Source organism: Lutra lutra, chromosome 7 (assembly GCF_902655055.1).
Source record: "Lutra lutra chromosome 7, mLutLut1.2, whole genome shotgun sequence".
NCBI lineage: Eukaryota > Metazoa > Chordata > Mammalia > Carnivora > Mustelidae > Lutra > Lutra lutra.
In genome coordinates this window covers 90432236-90454478 of record NC_062284.1, presented here as the reverse complement: position 1 = coordinate 90454478, position 22243 = coordinate 90432236, and the positions used below count along the sequence as shown (strand labels likewise).

General features: G+C 36.6%; 1 protein-coding gene and 1 pseudogene across 5 annotated transcripts in view; both read right to left on the bottom strand.

Moving 5' to 3' along the window:
• LRFN5 (leucine rich repeat and fibronectin type III domain containing 5) overlaps window positions 1–22243 on the bottom strand; it is a 248489-nt gene that overhangs the window by 169294 nt on the left and 56952 nt on the right. The gene's annotated exons all lie outside the window — the stretch shown is intronic.
• On the bottom strand, window positions 8006–8343 carry LOC125105603 (60S ribosomal protein L30-like; annotated as a pseudogene).

Sequence of the window (22243 nt, the reverse complement as noted above, 5' to 3'; positions counted from 1 at the left end):
ACAAGATGTTGGATTTAGTGTTTAATCATTCTCCTGCCAGCTCCCCAAACCAACTCTATCTTCATCCTTATAAGTCACTTTGCCACCTTCACTTCTGGGGCCTCCAATATCTTCTCTGATTTTTTGCAATCATTCTTGTGAATGACACCCGCAACTCCTACCTTGTAACTCTCATTTGAATCAACTTAGTTTCTTTGGGTGACATTTCAAATCAACAGAGTCCTTTTACTACCCAGTTTTCATCTTCTCCACTTTTTTGCTTTAGGAGAAACTTGGCATTTCCTACACATGAACAGCCATCTTGCCCAAGTGCTCATTACGAAAAGGCCATATTGTCTCTCCTGGCTCCTGATATTGTGTGAAAATGTAGGGAGGGCATGATTCTTGCTAGTCAGGTCACTTCTCATTTAAAATACTGGCAGTAGAGGAAAAAGAACAGACTCTGTATCACCTTGAGGAAGTTAACTTCTCTGAGCTGTGCTGTCTTTATCTGTAAAGTAGACAAAACCTCAATTTTACTAGGCTTCACTGACTTGTATTTACAAATTGAGTCATGTTAATAATCATTACCAAGATCTCATTCATATTCTCCTTCATCTGCTCCCATAACATCTTTACCCATCTACCAAATCTGTAGAGAATCTTCATATGTCTTACATCTTCCTGGCAAGACTGCTCTCCCTGACATTGTCATTGCTCTGCTTGGTTCCATTTCAATGAATTGCTTGACCAAGGATCACTTCCTTTAAGGTGGGAAGCTTGTTAACATGCAGTTTCCAAATCCACTGATCTGGGGTAGAGCTTGATGTGCTGCTTTTCTAAAATGTTCCCATATGATGGTGATACAGCTGATACAGTGGCTCAGTCTAAGACGTCACAGACTTTCAGACTAGTGTACTAAACTCAACTTTTCCTTCTGGTGTCTATGATGCTATTACCATTGCCCTGAACCTTCTCACTAGTGAGTGGTCTGTGTTGAAGGAGTTTCTCTCTCCATCACACTACTCATTTTCCTAAGTATTACACCAATTATTACAGCAGCCTTTCTTCCTGCCAGTAGAGCACACATGGTAACATACAGCTAAACTGGGGTAAAGATTCCATCTACTACATCAGAAACTCCCATTTGAAAACTAATTTTTTTTTTTTTTAAGATTTTATTTATTTATTTGACAGAGAGAAATCACAAGTAGGCAGAGAGGCAGGTAGAGAGAGGGGGAAGCGTCCTCCCTGCTGAGCAGAGAGCCCGATTCAGGGCTTGATCCCAGAACCCTGAGATCATGCCCTGAGCCGAAGGCAGAGACTTAACCCACTGAGCCACCCAGGTGCCCCACTAATGGTTTTTTGATAAACCCATTTTGGTCTGGTATCTTCTGTTTTAGGAGACATTCTTTCCCAAGAAAATCCTTAATCCTCCTTATAAATTATCTTCAATGTGTTTTGCCTGATGAGTTCACCATATATTACTGGCCTGAACTTTAGTAGTAGGAAATAGCTCAAATACATTAGGTCTCCCACATTATAATTATTACTTTCAAGAGTTGTTATGTAATAAAAAAAATGCACATCATATGGTTCATAATGTTTGTTCAAAAGTGTTATCCATTGCTCCTGTCCATCAATACTTAATAGGCACTTGAAGTGATTAGCGTTCAGTAAACATTTCCCTTAACAGTCATAGTTCCACAGTAGCAGCTAGCTGATTAGCAGATCCTAAATTTAAAAATATGTTTTTAGACATAGATCCAGCAGATATACATGGAATACCAAATATCTATTCGGGATACACCAGGAAATAAACCAGATAAAAATCACTTCTCTCATGGAGAGAATATTATGGAGGGGGAATTAGAATCAAAAGGTCACTCTAGTTTTTTGTTTGCATTAGTTCCCATCTAATCTAATGGGAACTTTGGGAGCAAAGTTCCCATCTACAGTAAGTCCTTGGTATGTATACCTAAGCCCCTATTGTCTAAAGTGCAGCCATCATCTTCACCAGTACAAAGAACAAGAGAGGTCAATCATCTTATATCCTAATCCCAACTCTTTTATAAGAGATTCATGTTTTTGGACAAGTAATTTAATTTCTTGATTATGAGCATCCTCATCTATAAATTATAAGCATTTGGACTGTATTAGCTCTAAATTTCTCCTCAACCATATTGATCTATTATATTATTATATTCTCCACAGCAGTTCAAAAGTGGGATCCATTTTCTCCCTCCTTGACAAGTTCAAGAACTGGCCTGTATGATTTCTTTCCATCCCATATTTGCAGACATCTGTACTCATTTTAATAATCACATTGTGGAGCTCATACCATAATCGTTTTAAAGAAACTTCTCTCCCTCAAGTCACTCATGATAATATTCACCCTGTATCAGTCATCTATGCCTTGTGTAACCATGTTTTATAATTTATCATCTCATACCATATCCGAATCCCAAGGTTTCAAATATCTTTTCACCCCCAGATCTAGCAAAGTAACACATTTCCCTCTTTATAATCACTTAGACAAAAGTGCCTTCTAACTCACTCAACTCACTGGTTCATCTCTAGCTACTTTTATTTCCCCTGAAATATATGGCCAGCTATCCCCATGCAATCCTTACTCCGCTCCACAGTTAGGTTCTGTGATACTGTCAACAGTAGTCACCAGTCCCTACACACCTTCAGCTGCTTCTCCAGAGCTTCCCCTGGGCTGCAGAACATAGATGGAGAAAGCATCAACACCAGGCATCTATTCTGCCAAAAATGTATGTGTCTCCTAGAAAAGTACACTCTTAATGTTGCTTTAAAAGTGCTTTAGTCCTGTCTTGCTGATTTTTTCCCTGATCTATAAATCTCCTTTCTTCACTCTTGACAGATATTCTTTCCTTCTATTCCCCTAATGTGAACAGCCCATGAATATGCTTTCCCTCGTCAGTTTGTTTTTTTATTGTTTAAACAGAAAAAAATGGGTCTTTTTTTCTTTCCATGGTTACTACTCTCAACTCTGATGTTCTTACTTTATTTCTTTCATTGCCTTGGTAATATTCCTCCTTTCAGTTTTACTATTGACCATATCTCCATATAAAGTTCATGTCAGGGTACCTGAGTGGTTCATTGGCTAAATGTCCAACTCTTGATCCCAGCTCAAGTCTGGATCTCATGATTGTGAGTTTAAGCCTTCAAGGCCCGTGTTGGGCTCTAGGCTGGGCTTCAAGCCCTTTTTTATATAAATAAATAAATAAGTAAATAAATAAAGTGCAGATCATTTTCTGATTAGTCTTTGGTGTTAACTCAATAACCCTGTTTTCTATAAGGCCCTCATCCTCACAATATTAATGTCACATAAACAGGTAAGGACACGCACTCCTGAAGTATGTGAATTTTTACACTATAACCAAAGTCAGTTGGAAATAAAACAGCCCAGCTGTACTCGAGAAGTTCCAAATTTCAGAAGTTATGTTTATACTTTTAAAGATGAACCAAGTTCTGGGGTACTTAAGTGGTTCAGTCAGTTAAGCCTCAGACTCAGTTCCGGCTCAGGACATGATCTCAGAGTCATGGGATGGAGCCCCTCATAGGGCTCCATGCTCAACACAGGGTTTGCTGGAGATTCTCTCCCTCTCTCTCTGTCTTTCTGCTCCTCTCCCCTCTCATGCTCTCTCTCTCAAACAAATAAATACAATCTTTAAATAATAATATAAAACAAGTTCTTCCTGAAATCACCTTACCTGTGTAAACTGCAGAAATTCTTTCTCCAAACTCCCCCTTCATATTATTTTGACATGTTGCTCTATCTCTCACTGGAGTTTGTAACATTTTCACATGTATTTCTTTTTTTTTTTTAATAATTTTGATTTTTTTTTATTCATTTATTTGACAGAGAGAGATCACAAGCAGGCAGAGAGGCAGGCAGAGAGAGAGGAGGAAGCAGGCTCCCTGCCAAGCAGAGAGCCCGATGCGGGGCTCGATCCCAGGACCCTGAGACCACGACCCGAGCCGAAGGCAGCGGCTTAACCCACTGAGCCACCCAGGCACCCCTGATGAAATGTTTTAAAACCTTTTGATATTATTGGCCAATTTCCCCCAAATCTAATTGTAAATGAAATCTTTCTGACCTGGAACCAATTCATTCTGCAGTGCATAAAGGAATAGGAAGTTAATTTAGCAAGTGAAAGGGTATTAAAGGAATGAAACTAACTTGTGTGCACTGTTTTTGGGATGGGTACCATTATTTCATATCATATTCTTGAAGGCAGACGAAGTCTTTCTTTTTTAGGAAATCCACTATAATAAGCTACAACGTATCTTACTAAGGGGCACCTGGGTGGCTTAGTCAGTTGAATGCCCAACTCTTGATTTTGGCTCAGATCATGATCTCAGGGTGATAAAACTGAGTCCCCTATCGGGCTCCACGCTCAATGAGGAATCTGCTCCTCCCTCTCCCTCCACTCCTTGCAAGCAGCCTCTCTCTTTAAAATAAATAAACGAATAAAATCCTTAAAAAAATGAAAATAAAAACAAGTTATCTTACTAAATGTCCCTCATAAGTTCTAGAGATACATCAATTTTAAGATGCCCTATTTCAAATTAATCTACTATGTGTTGCCAAATCAGAATTGTAGGCCCTACCCCTGAGACTTACTAGGTCAGGATCTTCATTTTCACAAAAACTCCTTGGTGATGCCTGTGTATGTTAATGTTTGAAATGCACTGATTTAATTCTCACTACTCTGGTGGGTGGTAAAAATGGGGAAAAAATCTGCAAGTCTGTCATCTACTTTTTCCCAGTTTTGTATTTTCTCAAACTTTCTTCAACTTATACTCTAATAAATCCATTGGCTTAGACAGTTTCATTTCTACAAACTAACTTTGATTACTTTTCTGTTTTTGATACAATAGATGCTTCTTATCAGTACTACATACTCAATTCCTTGAACAGTTACAACCAGCAACCTTTATTTTACCACCCACTCACCAGTGACCCTATATAGAGGCTTATTGCCATTGCTTATTTATTTGTCAGAGAGAGAGAGAGAGCGCGTACACAAGCAGCGAGAATGGCAGGCAGAGGGGGAGAGAGAAGCAGACTCCCCGCTGAGCAAGGAGCCTGAGGAGGGACTTGATCCCAGAACCCTGGAATCATGACCTCACAGCCTCCCAGGCATCCCAGTTACTGCCAATCTACTATGTGTTGCCAATTATCTCCAAATTTATAAATCATAGACAGTAAAATCAGATGATTTAGGAATTGGAAGGGGTTTGGAGATCATTAATCTAACTCCTTTCATGGTGTCTGGCACAAAACATGCCCTTAATAAATGTTTGCCGAATACCAAAAAAAAAAAAAAAAAAAAAAGAGAGAGAGAGAGAAAACTGATTTCACAGAGAATAAATAATTATCTATCAATAGCAGAACAAAGACTAGAATCCAGCCTCTGACATCCTCCCCAGTTCTCCTTGCTCTCAATTACCCAGTTCAGTCCTTGCTTCCTTCTGTGTCCCCATAGCACTGAATCTCAGCCTTGGCTGCAAAAGTGAACCACCTGAGGAGATTTAAACACACAAATTCCATTCACAAATACAAGTGAAAGGATTCTTGTATCCAAGGAAGCTCCAATGAGTATCATGTAAAAATAGAAAGACATGTGGATTGCCAATATGATGAAAGGACTGAAGGTTATCACTTTTTCCAAGTAGAGTCCATAAGATATATACATAACATGTAAGAAATTTGTTACTTTATTGATTCTGTCTCTTTGTAAAAGAAGTCTGAGCATCCAGGCATTAGATGGAATCAAATAATTAAAACATGATCTTTATTCCTGAGAAGTATCTGATTAAGAGGTAAGTGAAAGTTGCAGTCTGATGCTATTCAGTGTCTGGTTGAAGTGCATGGAGGTATCTGTATCAGAAAGAAGTCATTTAAACTGTGATCTGAAGGAAGGATAGAATTTGAATAACTTGAGATGAGGAGGAATAGAATCTTACACGGGAGACACAGACGTGCCTAAGAGAAGTCAAATACAACCCTGACTCTTCCAGGAAGGAAGGGGATAAAAAGAGCTAAAAAGGGAAGAGGGATTGCTATATGCCAAACACTTTCTAAAGCATGTTACATGTGTCAAACTCACTTAATCCTAACAGTATCTAGTAATGATAAGTATACTTTTTCATCCCAGTTTCACAAATAAGGAAACTGTAGCGTCTAGAGAAAGAGTATTTTGCCCTTGCTTACCTACTAAAGCTAGAACTTGAAAATGAATTAAGCCTCTGGCTTTCAGAAAGACTAGTATTAGGAATACAGGAAATACGTCCCCGTAGACCTTGCAACATGGCCAGATGCTGAATAAATAGATTTTTTTTTTTTAGATTTTTATTTTATTTATTTGACAGAGATCACAAGTAGACAGAGAGGCAGGCAGAGAGAGAGGAAGGGAAGCAGGCTCCCTGCTTCACAGAGAGCCCGATGTGGGGCTCGATCCCAGGACCCTGGGATCATGACCTGAGCCGAAGGCAGAGGCTTTAACCCACTGAGCCACCCAGGTGCCCCTGAATAAATAGATTTTGAATCAAGATTTGACTCTGAGGTATTTTATCCCTCCTGAACATACTGTGAGATATTGAAGCTTCTTTGGCTTGGAAATGATCTGAGACAAGGTGATGCTTTAGAAAGATTTATTTAACAATCTTGTTTGAAGAGAGGTGGATTGTTGAAAGAGGTACTGGAGTCAAAGAAACAGGATTAATTGCCCTAAGTGAGGCGAGGGAGAACAAATACAGATGACGAGTTAAAGCATCTGGTACCTAAGATTTAAGAGAAGGAAGCAAGATGTTAGAAGTGGGGGGAAAATACTTTAAAGAGGAAAATGCTATTTAGTTGCCCTTCATTTTTAGGATAAAATAATTATTAGTTTCCCATTAAGATAATTTTTAGACTTTAGGAAAGATAGTCCAAATTCTCATCATACGCTATTATCATATTAAGAATTTGATTTCTTTTTAAATTATAAATTTTCTTGATAAGAGAAATATCTTTAAATAACTTTGTCAAATATTCTAGACATATTTTCAAAGTATTGCCATATTAGAAAATGAATTCCCTTTGTAGCCAAGGATGACCTTTACAGACTATTAATAAATTAAAAGAAAAATAGATATTAGTATTTTTAGTTCCAAATTCTCATGTTCCATTTTGCTAACATTTTGTCCTTGCAGAGGCAGTTCAAGGTTTTTATGAAATAATAAAATAGAAGCTTTTAAAGCTAAAATAGAACATATAAGAAATGATAGCACAATGTAATAGAATTCATCATCATTGAAGGAATATTGGCTGGAAGTTAGAAAAAAGAAAATTGAGTCCATTTCTCCCACTACCATGCTTTCTGACATTATGTAAATGTAATCTTCCTGGGTCTTTATTTTGCTATAGGCTGAAATAAAAATGATTCAAATTTCAGGACTATTCCAGTGAGGAATTAGGACTTTATAACTTAACAAAATATAACCAAAGATGAAATTTAAAACAATGAACTTCAGAGGCCCAAAGATCCACTGTGCCAAAATAATGAATGAAATTAATATTGTTACAGATGGCTTGAAACATAAATTATAGAAATATAATTTATTTTGAGTTTCTCAAAGGGATACTTTCCCTAATTAACATTTTTTATTCAATTTATATATATTTTTGAATAGGTAATGTGTCTTTGCTATTCATAAATCAAAAACATACACAAAATAATATAGGAAAAAGTTTCCTTCTAATCCCTGTGTTCATACATCCAGTTCCCACATGATACCTTCAATAATACACATTCTCCCAGAGTTTCATATATATATGAATACAGATATACATATTTTTATTGGACTGTATTTTTGCTTTATGCTATTTACTTCACATACCATACAGCAACAACTTCTTCCTCCTCCTCCTCCTCCTCCTCCTCTTCTTCTTCTTCTTCTTTTCTGTTAAACAAGCTCTGGCTAGTTTTATTAAAGAAAAATTTTCCATGATTTACTCTTCACCAGTCAGTTCTGGCATGGCTTCTAATGATATCATTATCACCTGGATCAATGATAGTCAGTGTGCATACTTTGTAGTATTTCCCACATGCTGTGCCCAATTCAATATTATTGCCACTGTAGTGACACTAGTTTGGGCCAATAGTACTCCATTTCAGATCTCCATGAGGCTGAGCAGTTGTTGGTGAGGATGACAAGTTTCCCTTTACTATGTCTGGTCATTTGTAGAGTCTGCTTGTACTCCACCGTCTATTTTCCACTTTTCATGTTGAATTGAAACCTAGTGTTGATTGACTTCAGCGACTTTTTCATCTTCTTTGCAGCCACCATCTTCCTGCTTTAGGTATGGGATGGCCCCAACCAAGAGCAGCCACCAAAATAGCCACGACAGAGAAAGGAAAGAGCTCCCACAATGCCTTGATTCTCTGCCAGTATAGCTTGGTTGCCTGTATAGAAAATTTCCTTATTCATTTTGTTTTTGTTTTTTTTAATTATTAGAGTTCGAGAGCTTTCCGTCATATGGGCATACCTTAATTCACTTAACAATCAAACAGTATGAAAGCTTAAGCTGTTTCTGCTACTATAATAATACTATAGTATAATTTTTTTTGACACTTGTGTGTGTGTGTGTGTTTATGTGTGTGCACATGTGTTTTAAATAAACTCTACCCCCAAAGTGGGGCTTGAATTCATGACTCCATCAAGAGTTGCATACTCTGGGGCGCCTGGGTGGCTCAATGGGTTAAGCTGCTGCCTTCGGCTCAGGTCATGATCCCAGGTCCTGGGTTCGAGCCCCACATGGGGCTTTCTGCTCAGCAGGGAGCCTGCTTCCTCCTCTCTCTCTGCCTGCCTCTCTGCTTACTTGTGATTTCTCTCTGTCAAATAAAAAATAAAATCTTTAAAAAAAAAAAAAGAGTTGCATACTCTACCAAATGAGCCAGCCAGGCACGCAACAGTATAAAGTTTTATATAAATTTTATTTCATGAATATGTAACTATACAACTAGTAATAAACTTCTGGAAGAAGAAATGCCTGGGTTAACAAGGTGCATAGAGTTTTAATATTTATAGATCTTCTAAAACTGTCCAACATGTGAGATGTACTGTTTATACCCTCACAAGCAGCACATATTATTTTGTTACTAACAATTATACCAGTAGTGAGGGTTTAAGAATCTTACAAATACTAATCAATTCAAGAGATTAAATTCTATCAGTGTTGCTTTAATTTGAATTTCTAGTAGGATTCTGATGAACATTAGGGTTAGGATTAGGACTTCATTCCCTAACTGTAGGAACCACTATATCATCTTATTTTTATTTGAATTTTGTATCTTTGCAATACAGATTTTATTCTAATGTAACTGATTTTTATAATGTAATGTTTTTCCTTCTATGGTTTCCAGATTAAGAATTATGGCTATGAAGCTCTGTTCCATTGTAAGATTATATATTTCCTCAGGAAATATATAATCTTGTATTATTTCTTCTTGTATTATTAAGAGTTCATACACATATAAATGTTTTATCTATTCCTCTTGGAATATGGTTTTTGTTGTTTTGTTTTGTTTGTCTTGTTTTTTGTTAGTTAGCTAATCATTTCTCACAACACTACTTAAGTAGTCATTTGTCTCAGTAAACAAAATTACATATTTCTACTACATATTTGCCAAGATTATTCATCTTGATTTTCCACTTTCTTCTTCTCTTCTACAGGGCACAAGTGCTTGAAAAAAAATAAGCAATTACCAACATATACATGCATATGTACATATATATTTATATATACATTGAATGTTTAGAAGAATAGAAGCCAGAGTTAAAGTAAACAGATAAAGTCAGTGGTACTCAATGAAGATAAGTACACAGTGTCCTTGGCTTGGTTATTCTTCAGGAAATCAGATTTCCATATAAACTCTGCCTGATATCTGGTATAAAGATACCAATTATTAAAAAAAAATCTCAAACTAAAGAGACACTAATTGTAGTAAATAATTCTAGTTATATGAAAAAAAAAAATAATTCTCAGGGCACCTAGGTGGTGGAATTGGTTAAGCATCTAACTCTTGGTTTCAGCTCAGGTTGTGATCTCGGGGTCATGCGATGGGAGTCCTGTGTCAGACTCCGCACTCAGTGCAGAGTCTGTTTGAGATTCTCTCTCCCTCTCCCTCTGCCCCTCCCCCTCATGATCTCTCTCTCTCTCTCTTCCTCTCTCTCACTCTATAAATAGATAAATAAATAAATAAATAAATAAATAAATAAATAAATTCATCCTTTTACAAGTTATTTGAAAAGCTATCTTGCACTTGGGAACACTATTCTGCAAGGAAACATTCTAAAGCTTTGTGGGATAGTGGTAAAACCCAAAAGGGCATATGTAATTAATAACTGACATTTTTAAAACTACCTTCTGAGAATTTCTAGTGGTTATTAAGTTAGGCAATAATGGGAGACAGGAAAGAAAAAGAAAACGCACATTCATTTAATGGCTCAAGGTCACAGATTAGAAAACTCTGGATGAAAATTGAGTGTTGAATGCAAATTTCAAATTCTTGAAGTTGAATATGTAATATAGTCTCCTTCTTAAGATTCCCCTACAAAATTTTCAATCTAAATTACAAAAAAAATTTAAAAGAATCTATTTTTGTAATATTTTGACGTGTAAATAAAAATGAAGTTATATGAAAATACTTTCAATCATAGCATCTTAAGTAAACTACTGAAATACCATTACTAATGGTGATTTATACAACAAGCATTTTATCCAAGCACCATTCAAAGTCCCTCTCATATTAATTCATTTATTCCTCAAGTAACCAAATGAGCTAGGTACAAGTATTATCTCCATTTTAGTTCCGATTTTAGTATATGTGCTGCTGAAGCGAGCACTTACCTCCATCTTAGGACTAAAGAAGCTAGAGCAAAATGATAAGAACCCACGGTTCTATAGCCAGTATGATCTAGCTGTGCAGGAACAAAATGAAAAATGACAGTTTCATCACCAGATCTGGCATGCAGGGATCTAGGACAGCTGCTGAAACTAGCTATAGAGCCCCAGTGACGACAGCCAAGACGTCCACCACAAACTACAGAAAAGGACTTATATGAGCAAGAATTGAAAATCACCTACTGTGAACAGCTGTAACCGTCTGCCAGTCATGCTCAGTATTGTCAGTGTAAATCAAAACTGGAAGGAATAGGACCCAGTCCTAACTAGAAAAGACCCAGAGAAAGCAAACAGGCCACCTATGGTCCAAAGCTAGAGGATGACTAGGAGATGTTGACAAACCAAAGACTTTTACAGATAGAAATCTAGCTCTTCAAGATGGGCCCACGTAAGGCAAAAAGGATTGTTCAAGTTTGTAAATGAGGTAGGGGTCAAGGAGCCCTAGCAAGGAGCTAGCACCCCATATATTCAGGAAAGATCAGGAGCTTGGACATCAAGCAGCCACTCTTGAGTTCCAGAGCTACACACATCACTGTCCTGTGTGGTAGTCACTAGCCACACAGGGCTATTAAAATTTAAATTAACTAAAATTAAACAGAATTGAAAATTCAGTTCCTCCATCACATTAGCCATATTTCCAGTGTTAAATAGTACAAATGGCTACAACTATCATATTAAACAGCAGTGCTACAGGATAACAACTTTACCAAATATCCCCTTTGCTAAATAAGGGTGATTTTGTTCTTTGCTATTATTTTACATCAAATTTTAGGATGAACTGACTCCAATCTTAGTGGGGACAATTTTTATACACAACCATGAAATTTAGGAACGTAGGGTCAGAAGAAAACAAAGCAAGGAGTGAGTGACAGCCTATATTGCATATTGAAGCCACCATTCTTGTCTAAACTAACACTCCATCATGTTTTGTTTCCCTCAATCCGTACTACTCAAACCCCAGGAGTAATGGCTAAGGAGCCTTTCCAAAGAAACTCCTACCCCACGGAAAGGTATTACTACCATGAGTTAGAATTTTTCCTGGCTTCTGTGTTTCCCTTAGATGAACAATTGCTAAGCCACAAAATAGAAACTTTGGGAGAATGAAATCCAACTATAAAAATAACACTTTCATCAGCTGAAAATTAATTCCTTTAGATTGCATTTCACCCCCTTACAAACCTGCACGCTCTTTACTTAAAAAGAGCCTTGAGAAACTACAGGGGGATAAAATGCAAAATATATTGCATGATTTATTTTTCCATTCAGCAGAAGTAGTGATAATAATTTGAAATATTCTTTAAGGAAACTACTAAAATAGATTATCTTTGTTGATTAATGTGGCCCAGCATGGGATACTTTAAACAACACTCTACACATCAGTTTCCATTTCTGAAAAATGGGGATACAACTAATATCTTTCCCTACACTTAGGATTTTGAAATTTCTTAAAAATATAGAATTCTTATAAAAAATATATATAGAACTCTTCTAAATGAACTCCAGTGTCTTTTAACTGCAATTACTACTCAGGGCTTCAACAAAGGAGAAAAAGAATTAGCACAGATTAAATGTATTACTGGTCAATTTTCTTTTATAAGCATCTAGAAACATCCAGATAAGATAATTTTAAAACTCTTGGAATATGTAACTTCTGTGACTTCTTACCACTTTTCAATTACTGTTAGGAATACGAATTTTCCTTGTGTGAGCAAAACAGAATTCTGGTTAAATTTGGAGAAATGGTCTCTGAAAAAAATCTTCCTGATTAAAAGCAATATCCACGAACTAATATACACCCAGACATATTTAATACTGACACAAAATATGCCTTGATAACAAAGTTGGTAACTGCAATTTTAGAAAATATTCAGTCACAATGGAATATGAGAGAAGTAAAAATAAATTTAACATGGCATTATAATTGGATTTACATTTCTAACTAGAAATGGACATATGCATTATAAAAGAAATGTATTTTGTAATTTAAGTGGATAGTAGGTATTAGTTCTAGCTATTAAAACTGCAGTGGAAATTTTTTTTTTTTAAATTGCTCTTCTCTTCTATGAAGGGAGCTTCAGCTCCATCTCATTCCTGGTTTCTAAATATAGAAATTGCATGTTTATACTAAAAATTTCAGAGCTAAAAGAAGTAAGAAACTAAGGCAGGATCATATGATAGTAAAGTTTAGTTGCCCATGGACTGAAAATACTAAATTATCTTCCTTGTGTGATGCTTTTCTTGTACTCTGATGTTTATCATCTCTTACCTATGTAAAATGTGTTTCACTGACTGATAATTAACACCATTAAACCACGATATGAGTAGGTGGTGGGAAAAATGCCCTGGTAGGTTTCCTGCACTGGATGGAGGATAGATTAGAGACTTCTACGTCCCACCCAATTACATGGTTTTCCTGATGGTACCTCTTACCCCTCCTTTGTTAGCCCCTTATAGAAATTCCTAACATAATTTGCTGCTCTACTTCCCTTGGTTTTCTTTAGCTTGGTACACAAAAAAATGTCCGTATAAGAGGACATTTCAGTAGCAACAGTAGCATATCATTCTCTTATATCTGGCCACAAACACCTTCTTGCATAAAACAATACTGGAAACCAGATAGAATGAGGATTCTGAGACCAGCCATTCTCTAAAAAGTCAGAAAAGGAAGTCAAATTTAAAAATGTGCATTTTTAAGCCTTCTTATCATAATATACAATGTGTATATATATAAATATATGTATATTTATATAGATCACTTATATAATATTGATATAGTAAGCAAAATATATATTTTGAGGAAAATAAGTATGATTTTGTAAGCCAAAGAAAACAAAATGGCTTCACGACAAATTATCATGTGCTGACCAGCCAGTTGAAATACAATCACTGGTACCCAGACATTTGGCAGTTACCCTGCAGATAGAATTACTGTCATCACACACAACTTGTCTTCTCATGTATTGATTTCTGTGGACCATATCTCAATTCAATCAATACCAACATGTTAGGAGAAAGTCTTATAAAAATTCTTTCTGACTGGATTCTAGCTCATGGTAGAAAAAACATTTCTTCTGTGAGTGAATGTACATTATATAATTACTCCTAAGTATTTGTTGTTGTTGTTTGTTTTTTGTTTAGTGTCATTGGACTAAAGAAGAAATTCTAGAATGTTTGAGTATTACTGTTTGAGACACCCCAAGTAAATTAAGAACTTATTTACTTAGTTCTCAAGCTACTGAAAATCAAACTCATTAATCTTAGTAGTAAATACCACGAAGAAAAATTACCACTAGGTAAAAGATACAAAATGTTGGCACAAACAACTGAATATTATTTTAATCAATGTTCTGGAATGCTGTTATCTTTTACAGTTAGAGAAATAGTATGCATTTTTGCATTTTTAAATATAGTTTATTAGCTATTTTTTATACCATTTTTATATTAAGCTAAAGGTATAACATATAAACTCGCCCCACTGCTATGCTGTACACCTGAAACTAATGTAACATTGTGTGTCAACAACACTTCAATAAAAATAAATAAATAAAAGCTAAAGGTATAACAGCACTCCTATAAAATTTAGCAACCACCTGTGGGAGAGAATCTAACTGTAATTTTATTTCCCCATGTCTCCCCTACAAATGATTTGCAAACACTTGTAAGGAGAGCTTAATTTTGCAGTTATGTTTCTGGGAATGATGGAAGGTGAGATGAATGAGGATATTTTCCCAGTGTTTATAACACTCAGGACTACTATGTGAGAAAAAAAGGGGAGGGAGAAAGAAATGGAAAACATTTTATTATGATTGCTACTGTGATCACATTAACAATTCCAATCCAAACTAAACCTATTTTTGGTGCTTAATGTGTATTGATCAAGTTGTATTCCTCCCATGAGATATCTTCTCATTTTCAAAGAATAACGTATTTTATTTTTATGTAAGCTCATCTTAATATTTAAATACACCCCTGTATAAACTAGACTGGACAGGGATTATTTACCATCCTCCACACCCCCAGAAACTAGTAACTCTTCCCATGTCTTGAACTCTAAGTAAATGACTCCATGTGCTGCTTTGTGTACATGCAGACCAGCTTACAGAACACATAAGAACAAATTCTCTGCTAGAGTCTCACTAGACTATCAACACACAACTAAGATAGACAGCCAGGTTATGCTAGAAAATGAAGAATGGAGTAATTCTATAAGCAGTTGCTTTACACGGGAGTAATGTTTTAAAAAAAAAAAAAAGTTAGACTCCATTCAATTGATCCTTTCTTATTCTTATTTTTTTCTGATAGCTAGATCCCTCTAGGCACTCTTCCCTGTCTATCTCTACACCAAGCATTCAAAGTGGATTAAGAACCCTATCAACACCAATGCAAACAATTTACCTCCTAATAGCTCTTTCTATCCTATGAGGCTCTGCACTGTGTCTCCCAGTTCTCTTTGCCTTGGAGATCTATGAGCCTTCTGGTTGGCCCTTCTGTCAACCTCTGACCTATTTACATCAAGGGTTGTGATAGAATTTTTTTTTTAAATAGACCTTATAATTTTGGCAAATTACTTAACATCCATTAACCTTAGCTCTCTCATTTGTTAGAAGAGAATGATAAGGTAACTTCCCTGTCACACTTCTAAGAAGATAAAATTAGATTAAACTGTATGTAAACAATTTCCACAGTTCTTGCAGATCATAGTCAATAAATGCTGCCTCTTTACAAGAGTAAGAGAAGGAAGAACGGGAGCAAAGTGGTAGACTACCTTCTGATTTACATGGCATCCCTTGTGTTCTTATCAAGGCAAAACTTCCTAACACACATGGAACCACTATAACTCCCAAACACAAAGTAAAGAAGAACACTGGCAATATAAGTTATCGTGTTTTGGCAACGTGTTTGAGCTGGGAACTGTATTTCCCTAAATTCCCTCCTTTGAATTGCCCAGATCAAAGTTAGCCAAAAGTTTAATTTCCACAAGATTTATTTTTTTTTTTTTTAAGACTTATTTATTCATTTTGGAGAGAGAGGAAGAGAGCACGCAAGGGGGGTGAGGGCTAGAGGGAGAAAATCCTCAAGCAGACTTCCTGCTGAGCTCAGTGCAGGCCTCCATCCCAAGAACCATAAGATCATGACCTGAGCAGAAACCAAGAGCTGGTCACTCAACTGACTGAACCACTCAGGCACCCTGAATTTCCACAAGATTTAGAAAGCAGAAGTGAAACAACTATCCTATCTTTCTGACAGTCTTTTTGCAAACAGCTGTGGTGACAAACAGATATAAAGCTGCCCTGTGGGTTCCATGCAGTTCCCACTCCTCCTCTGCTCTGAGTACAAGTCTTTCCTAATTGACCTTGTAACCAAACACAGATCCAGACCCACAACAGATACTTTTCTATGAACTCATAGAGAGGGGAAGCTACACAGAGTTCTCCCTATGAACTCACCTTTTTGGTCACACTTGGGCAGCTGAATGTGGTTATCTTCTTGGATTTGCTGGTTAGTGACTTCTCTAACTTTCCTTCCAGAATTTTACTCCTCAGCTCCTCCACCATAGTGTAAGGTAAAGTCTCATTTCTATAGTTCCATTATCCCATAATACTCTTAGTATTAAGTGTGACTTGTGGGCCAGAACATCTCACTGTTAAAATTACTTCTCCCTACATGTCTATGGTTGCTATCCTTGTCATTCTTTGGTATTTAGCATAGAAGACAGTTAAAAAGTTTAATATTATCGGGCATAAAAATTATGCTAGTATTATAAATATAAAGCATGGGATAAAAGCTTAAGATGATATATTAACGGACTCTTGGCTGGCTCAGTCAGAAGAGCATGCTATTCTTCATCTCAGGATTGTGAGTCCAACCCCCGCATTGGGTAGAGAGATTATTTAAACAAATGAACAAACAAGAAGGAAGAAGGAAGAAGACGAAGGGGAGGAAGTGGGGGAGGGGGGGAGGAAGAAAGAAAGTCAGGGAGGGAGGGAAGGAAGGAAAGAAGGAAGGAGGAGAGAGGAAGGAAGGAAAGAAGGAAGAAAAAAAGAATGATATGTTAAACTACCTTTCAATGAGAACCTAAATGCTTTTTATTGAAATGAATCATCAGACACAGTTTAAAATAGAAATGTGTCCCTATCACATCCCAGCTCTGTGCTCTTCAACAAACCACATAGCCACTTTGAGATCATTTTTCTTCATCTCTCTTTTTTAAAAAAGATTTTATTTATTTATTTGAGAGAGAGAAAGTGAGAGAGAGACATCACAAGCATCGGGGGAAGAGTAGAGGGAGAAGCAGGCTCCCCGCTGAACAGTGAGCCTGAAGTAGGACTCAACCCCAGGACCATCAGACCATTACCTGAGTCGAAGGCAGCCACTTAACTGACTGAACCATGTGGGCACCCTTTTTGTCTGTTACTTAGAGATATTACTCATCTTCAATAACACTTGCTTGTAAAAAGTACATGGTTCATAGAAAGTACCAAGTTAGTATCATGTCAATAATATCCTAGACTTTAATGAAGTAAGTTTTACTCCTAAATAAACAATACAAAAGTCTTTTTTTCTAAGCCCTTTTAGGGGGGAATGTGCTTCAAATATTGAAGATTCCTAAATACATAAATTAGATCACTATATCAACAAGTTAATACAAAACTACAGCCTCAGAACTCAAATAAAAGTTATTTGGTAACTAAGCATAAGATCCAGAGTATCCTCTGAACTTTCTAATCAGAATATAACATATTTAAGTACCCCCATGTTTCCTATTAGTTCAAACAAAATTTAAAAACAAAATCCTTCCTTGACCTAATTATCTTCTCATTTCCTGTCTTGCTTTCATAACGAATCTTGTCTACATTTGCTTTCTCTCCACTTCCTCTCCTCTGCATACTGGTTAAAGCTGTGCAGTAGGTTGTGCCCCTATCACATACTGAAATATATTTCTCTAGCTCACTGGGTCCCAAACTCCAGTGTGCAAAATAATCAATCTCCTGGATATTTTTTTAATCAAGATCCTTAAGCCACATACCCACAGAGGTTCTAATTTGGTAGTCCCAAGTTGGAAGGCAGGGATCTGAATATTTGTCAGCATTCCTAAATGGTTCTGATGTAGGTGGTTAGGAATAATGGCATGAATAGTTAACAACCAGATCCTGTTTGTGATTCCTTGGCTCACATTTGACCTTTCTGCAATATTTGATACTCTTTATGATATCTCCTTGAAATTTCATCTTCCCAGATGCTCAAAGGCCCAAGTCCTGGAAAACTGCTGGCTCTCGCATAAATAATTTATCAGTGAGTTAGTAAGAATGAGTTACAGACAATATCATCCACCCTAAGTATTTGCTTAGTACTTGACCATAAAGCTTCAGTTGCCCCAGGCCTTCCCAGATGTCTTTTATGGGATTCTCTTTCCCATTTCTTAGTCCTAGTCCACTGTTAAATACAAACAATGACAAGTATTTCCTGAATGTTTACGATGGGTGTTAAGCACACACTTACTTTCTGTAATAATCCTATGCCTCATGCTTTCCCTCATTACAGATTTTTGTTGTTTACTCTCCTCCCCTATCCAAGCTACATGCCTTGCCTGACAGCCCCCAGGCCATATTCTACTCCCCACACTGGGATCACTTTCTGTGTGTCTTTTTCCTGTGCCTTACTGAGACCCCTTTCCCTGTGCTCCATATCACAGGATATGCTGGAAGTGGTTCATTTGTCTAATTGCCACCACCACCTCAAAGCAGTGGGCTTCTTGAATGGTAAGGACTATATCTATTAGCCCAGGGCCTATTGTAGAAACTGACTGAATAGCTTTTTTTCTTAACTAATTAAAGCTGGTTATCAGGCCTTATTTATTTAACTCTTCAATCCTTCTAGCAGGATATTATACTTCACATAATGTGATCCTTGGACCACCTATACTAAATCACCCTGGATGATGATTAAAAAAATAGTTTCCGGGGCGCCTGGGTGGCTCAGTGGGTTAAGCCGCTGCCTTCAGCTCAGGTCATGATCTCAGGGTCCTGGGATCAAGTCCCGCATCGGGCTCTCTGCTCAGCAGGGAGCCTGCTTCTCTCTCTCTCTCTCTCTCTCTCTCTCTCTCTCTCTGCCTGCCTCTCTGTCTACTTGTGATCTCTCTCTGTCAAATAAACAAATAAAATCTTTAAAAAAAAAAAAAAAAGATAGTTTCCTATGCTCCCTGCTTCCCATAGCAAGATTTCTGAGGCTGAGTCCTGGAATATTCATTTTGATAGGTACTTTAGATGATTCTCATAAATAATAAAATTTTCAAAATATTACTTCAGTGGGAAGAGTTCCTACTGAGACTGAAGAGACCCATCTTCTACTAGTGGCAATACCAAGAACAAGCTTATGTTTAATTTAGAAAACCTTTAAAAAGACTACATTTTATGTCATTTAGAAACAGGAGATTAGAATAAATTATCTACAATGTATCTTCTGTCTCTGAAACCTTTCAGTTTTAATAAATTGGAAGAGCTAGAGATATAGATATACTTGCAAGTAAAATTTCTTCTAGCTATCTGAAATTGAAGTCTATCTTTTGTACCTCATAGAAATGAGTGAGTAAAAATTTCACACAAGGATGCAAGAGATAGAAGTGCAATGAACCTAAGACTGGCTCTAGAGCTATTCTTGTTGCAATTAGGTAGGAAGGAGTATTGGATGATTAGTCTTGGGCAAAATACCCTAACTTTTTTAGTTTCATATCCTAAGTAGTTCACAGTTGGAGAAATACTTTTTTTTTTTTTTTTTTAAGAGTATCAACCTCGGACCACATGCACCAGAATCACTTAGATATTTGCTTAATACTGCAGTTTCCCAGGTAATACCCACTCCCTACTGAACCAGAATGTTCAACCAACAATAAATATCTCTGCAAGCATTCCAGGTGACTTACCTACCATTTGAGTACCGCTGATATACATAATGTAAGTAGTTGCACTGAGGTGTACATGAGAAACGAACAAATTGTTCCAATCTCTAGAACAAAAGGATAAATAAATCCTCTGAGGTCTTATGCAAGCCAGTCTTCTGAACATGTACAAAAAATACTTGCACAGTCATGTGGACTAAAACAGCATGTTTTCTGACTTTAGTAGGAGTGGGAGAATCAAGGCTGTGGGCCAGGATACAATTATAATCTAGCATATAACTAGTGCCTTGCAAATGTTCAAACATTTTGATCCAGCATAGTTCTGGGTAGCAACAGAGGCAATGAACAGGATTTAAGAGATGACCAGTGTCACCTGGGTGGCACAGCTGGTTAAGCAACCAACTCTTGGTTTCTACTCAGATCATGATCTCATGGGATGGAGCCCTGCGTCTGGCTTGGCATTCAGCGTGGATTCTGCTTGAGATTCTCTCTTTCCCTCTGCCCCTCCTGCTAGACACAGCTTTCTCTCTCTTTCTCTCAAATAAATAAATCTTAAAAAAAAAAAAAAAAGATAAAGAAAGATGACCAAAGAGTGGAAGGCGGCTCTGGGGACTCAGAAAATAAGAAACAATCATCATATACAGAGAGGTAGGAGAAGAGAACAGTTAAGTAAGTGCAATCAGTTTTGCTGAATTAGATAAACTGGTGTTGACCCTAAAATCTGTGATTAGGAATTATCTGATTGAACAAAAATTACATGTATTAAAATGTAGTGACCACTGATATATCATTTCCAAGGACATAGGTATATTAAACTAATAGTAAATAAAGATCTTCCTTCTTTTCTAAAAGAAAAATAATCAATGAGAAAAATTCTACAAGGCATTAAGTATCTGGGAAAATTAAGCTAAAATTTCAAAACTGTATATGTAATTCAATCTTTTAATAGGATAAATACATGTCATTGGCTACATATGCAAAAGTTATGAAGTTCTGTAAGTTACTCACATTTATATATGAGAAAACTCTATATAGTAAGAAATGAATTCCATGACACACATGGAAACAAAAATGGTTTGAAAGATACAAGATTTTACAGTTTACTTTTAGAGAGTAAAAAGCAATAAGTATATCAACAATGATTATTCACCACTTTTCATGAACAAAGTTGTATGTATTAAGTCATGATTAAAGGAAGATGGTACAAGTGTCAATCACACATTTATCAGAAGTATATTAAGTTAAATTATAGGTTCTTCTTCCCCCTTTTTAATTCTATGAATAAAAACACCTGTCTGTTCATTGGAAAATTAGTCTGGTATTTTCTCAAGGTCAAACTTCTCTGACAAACATGTTTCCAGTATCTTGTTCAAATATAAAATATGAACAGCTATTGTCTGCATTGGATATAAAATGATTTACAGATCCCTATAAGATTACTTACTCTTTAAGCACAGGACCCCCCAAAATAATGATTTTTTTTTTAAGATAAAAGATTTAAGAAAAACTTTCCTTGTTCCTTTAATTAATGCTTAAGTAGTGTTAAATTGTTGATTTAAAATTTTGTAAATAGACTGTAGATGAATTTGATAATTAAGGCCTGAAGGAGCGCAGCGTGGCCATCCCATCTTCCAGGGTCAGCATGGAAAGCCCCTTGGCACTGCAGCTGAGCTGGAGGCTGGCATGGAGAGGATCAAGGTCTCCCAGGCAGCTGGAGAGTTCCAACAGTACTGCATGCAGAGACCCTGCAAGGATGCCCAGCTGGTAGGTGGTCCAGCTGGAAGGAACCCCTTCCTGGAGCCCAGATCCTGTGCTATTTTCTAAAAACTGTAGGGAAGAAGTTCACTAAGGAATGCTTTTAAGCACAAAGTGATGAATGACTGCCTCCAAGTCTCAAGAAAACACTTTTCTCCAGCCAAATGACTTTTAGATATTTCAGACCTTTCCTGGGACCCAGTCCTATAGCCAAGATTCTACAGAAATTAATGAGTTTCTACTCAGATAAGGAAACTGGGTGAAGGAGGAGACTTTAAATAATAAAGGCCTGATTCTTTTGGTAAAGTGCTTTTATATTCAAGACAAAAATGTTAGCACCAAATATACCAAAATACACCTCTTTCGTAAGTGATGTCTTAATTTTCCTAAATGAGACTGTTTATTTGTAACACTATACATGGGAGCTGTGTCACAGCAAACTTGTTTGGGAAGACTCATGTTGTGTTGTGTATTAGATCGCCCCATCCTGTGTATGCAAATTTGGTCTTTGTCTTCTTAAGTTCCTCGACTTTATAGTTATGGTTGTACTTCAAACAAACAACACAAACTACATGATTTCATGTCTTTAAAAAATGTTTAAATGTGATATTCAGAACACTGCAAATGATTAA